The 3,772-nt window shown below is 37.0% G+C and overlaps 1 pseudogene; it reads left to right on the top strand.

Moving 5' to 3' along the window:
- Positions 1 to 470: 470 nt before the first annotated feature.
- Positions 471 to 3,410, top strand: LOC120135588 (annotated as a pseudogene).
- The last annotated feature ends 362 nt before the right edge of the window (positions 3,411 to 3,772 follow it).

The following is a 3,772-nucleotide window of genomic DNA, read 5'->3' as shown; positions in this document are numbered from 1 at the left end:
TCCACTTGATGATTCCCAATGTTGCCTACCTAGTTTAGGCATGTATTTACAAACTTAACTAACAACATGAGCTAAATTAGGTAAGTACGTACCATTGCATACATCAAGCAACCAACACTGGCATATGGAACCTTTGTCATGTCTACAACTTCCTATCTATCTTAGGACACTGTTTTGAAGAAAGCTTAAAATGATTTGCCAATGGAGTGCTTACTGGCTTGCATTTCTCATTGTAAATCAAATTAATTAAAATGTCATCAATTATCATTATTTATCATCTTCTTCATAATTCTACTCGTGTATCCTCTTTTTTCACTATTCATCGGCTAGTTTTTCACTATTCGACTCGACTTTTCCAACTTTTGGACGAATGTGCATACACGCGACTATCGGAGATATTTGGTCGAAGATAATGGTTGGAATTGCAAGAGTTACAATGGTTTGATGAATCTACGATCCCAGACATCCCAATGACAACAAAGGTAAATCTGATGATCACGATTGTTTTGTATTGACCAATAATGACTTAATTTCTTTAAGGCTCAAGGGATTTAAATTGTGGTTGTGTTGTGTTTATTATGGTTGTAGACATAGTGGATGTTGTTGGGGTGGTTGCAGGTATCGTAGTCATACAATAACATTATCATACGACATCGTTACCGCTATAACAAACACTATTACGATGATTATAGGTATCAAAGTCATATAAAATATCAGATGACATTATTACTGTTATAGAGTGGTATTAGGCAATAGACCGCTATTTGAATCCCCGGCTCAATATCGAAGCAACGTACCTGTTCTTCCGAATATCCGAATTTCGAAAGGTAGTCACTAGAGTTGAACACCGCGGTTTTGTAATGCAATTCATGGAAATGCTGCCTTTCACTCTCATCCACACTTATTCCCTTGAAAACTAACCATTTAGAGAATCTCGGTTCTACCAGTCCGATCAAAGATAGGATTTACCTGAAAAATGGTTGGTCCTATTGGGTGAGTAGATGGTCATGGGCTAGGTCGAGTTGAGTTTTTAGCTCATCCAAATTTGATTTGAATATAATTTTCTTATTATCCAACTTGATACAAGTTTAGGAAAATTTCATCCAACTAGAAATTCAACTTAATTTTTAGGTAAAATATGGTGTGACTCGATCCGATATATATTTATTTTTATTAAATAAAATAGAGACCTAATTGAAAAGAATGTATGGATAGGGATAATATAGCAATTATCCTTAGTATATCAATTATATTGTTTTTGTTTGGGGTCAAATATTTTTACTTTAAATTTAAATTTAACACAATTTTATCATTTAATAAACTTGATCAATCTAACTCAATCCAAATTCTTAAAAAAATATCATACCCTTTAAAACCGAATTAGGTTGAAATAGAGAAGAATATTATTACAATTATTTCTAAATAAATAAGAAATAATTTATTATCTTGTATCGGTCAAGATTTTTCACCCTAAATCTAAACCCAACCAAAACATTCTTAAAAAATCATCCCAGACCGAAATTATTAGGGGGGGAAACTCGACTCTATGAGACCGAATCGAGCCAAAATCTGCCGGATGTGAGTTTCATGTTCATTCCTAATCATGGCAATGATTACAATAAAAACGAAATAAAAGTTTAATGATTTCATTGCAAGTTTAAAAAGTTTGTTGAAAATATAAATACTAAAAGTTAAGAACTATTTATGTAGTATACCCAATGAATTACCTTTTTTTTCAAAAATTTTTCGAACTTAGTCATTGCAAAATATTATGTTCATAAATAAAATAAATATTAAAAATAGGATATTTATTGATTATAATTAAAAAAAAAGTAAAAATGAGAGGCTTGGGCCTTTTATCGCATTCAGTTGAATCGGAAGGGTGAGCGAAGCTAAGGAGTTTCCGTTATCCTTATTTATTTATTTTCTTTTTATTAAAGCCAAGCAAACTTGAACAAAATAGAAGATAAGAAAGGAGGAGGAGAAATTAGGGTTCTTAATCACCCCAATTGTTTTCAGAAAAGCCTGTCCTTGTTTTTTTCATCGGAAGCTATGGAATCTGATTCGATCAGCAACCTTCTCCTCGTCCAGCCTCTAACTGCAAAGATATCTCCAGGAAGAAGAGAGTAGAGACTTCGTTTAGACTTTTCTTTTCATTTTCGATTTTTTAAATTCTATCTATTTTATTTTAGTTTAATTGATTTTTTTAAATGTTTTCGTTGTGGATTTTTTAGAGGTCGGCAAAATTGAAGCAGTGCAAACTCGATGCTCGCCGCGAGCAATGGCTTTCTCAAAGTATGTTAATTGATATTAGTCCCTTTTGTTCCCTTTTTGAATTGGGTTTTTTTTGTGGTGGTTGTATTGTTATTATTATTCAATTTTGATTTTGAGTAGGTGCGGTGAAGAACAAGGTATGTTGCAAGGAGAACCAAGGATATCAATTCGAAGCGAACCCCGCCGGGTGAAAGGGACCGTTCCTTGGAGAACTTTGAGATGAGGAGAGCTGCCGAGGCTAACGGAGAGGGAGAAAATGTATCTGTTAAACACGAGAGTGATTCTGAGTCTTCGCCTCTGTATAGCCACAGGAGCAGCAGCCTGCCGGGGGGAATGGATTCTGGGACAAGCTTCACCAATAGCAGCAGCGGTAGCAGCACGAGTAGGCGGATGCTGTTCCGGTAATGTCACGGAAGAAGAAGAAGGCGATGATGGATGCTTGGATGATTGGGAGGCCGTTGCTGATGCATTGGCTGCGGATGATGACAAGCAGGAAATGGACCCCAACGAGAATAATAAGGAAAACCCTTGTTTAGGAACGACCCCCGGACATGAGCCAAATCCCCAGTTCGGTTCGAAAGGGGAAGGACCGGATTTGAGGGGCTCCAAACCTGAGTGTCCAAGAATGGTGCAGAGGGCAGAAGGGACCAGGGCATGGAAGGCTGATGATACTTATCGTCCGCATACTCTTCCTAATTTGACAAAGCAGCGGAGTTTTCCAGCTACTGACTGGGTTTAGGTCAAGGACGGATGCCATGGGTGCGAAGCAGTGTAATATCTGTGCCATCATCGTGTCCCATGCTATGAGGATTTGGATCTAACGGACTCAAGTTTTCGCCCTGTTCGTGTGGTTTCCGGCTCTGTCTTTTCTGCCACAAGAGAATTCTTGAGGAAGATGGACGTTGTCCTGGTTGCAGGAAGCCGTATGAGCGTGATCCTGTGGAGGCTGTAGCTAGTGTTCAAGGAGGCAGTCTGACATTTAGGATGTTGGCTCGTTCTTGTAGCATGGTTGCAAGGTCTTAGAAGCAGTCTCTGTTTTTCGTGAATTATGTATGTTGAATTACTCTTTTCTTTGCTCCTACTTTATTGTGTATTTTGTTAGTAGTAGACTCTGGGTTCCGTAGATTTAGTTGTGAGTAATAGCATTCTCTCTTTTGGCACCGGGAAGTGAGCTATGTTTATGAGTTTGGTTCTTATCTGTTTGGTGCATGAGTTGATGTAGAGTACTCATCTTGGCATGTAAATAGATAAGGTGGTATAGAAATTCAATACATAAAGAGTATCATAATAAATTCTGTGCCTCACAGTGTATCCAACTTCTATATTGAAGTTTGAATTTCATTTGATTATGCTTTTGATATCTAGTAAATATGAGTATTCTGTTTTGTTGGTAGTTCTATCACTCCTTAAAGTTCTGCAATTTTTTCCCCGCTTTAACTTCTTTCTAATTTCTACCTCGGATGTGTGTTGTTTTCACTTTGGGATTACTTATTCAGGT

The sequence above is a fragment of the Hibiscus syriacus genome, unplaced genomic scaffold (assembly GCF_006381635.1).
Source record: "Hibiscus syriacus cultivar Baekdansim isolate YM2019G1 unplaced genomic scaffold, ASM638163v2 tig00110610_pilon, whole genome shotgun sequence".
NCBI lineage: Eukaryota > Viridiplantae > Streptophyta > Magnoliopsida > Malvales > Malvaceae > Hibiscus > Hibiscus syriacus.
The sequence above is the reverse complement of the archived record's forward strand: the minus strand, read 5'-3'. Positions and strand labels throughout refer to the sequence as shown.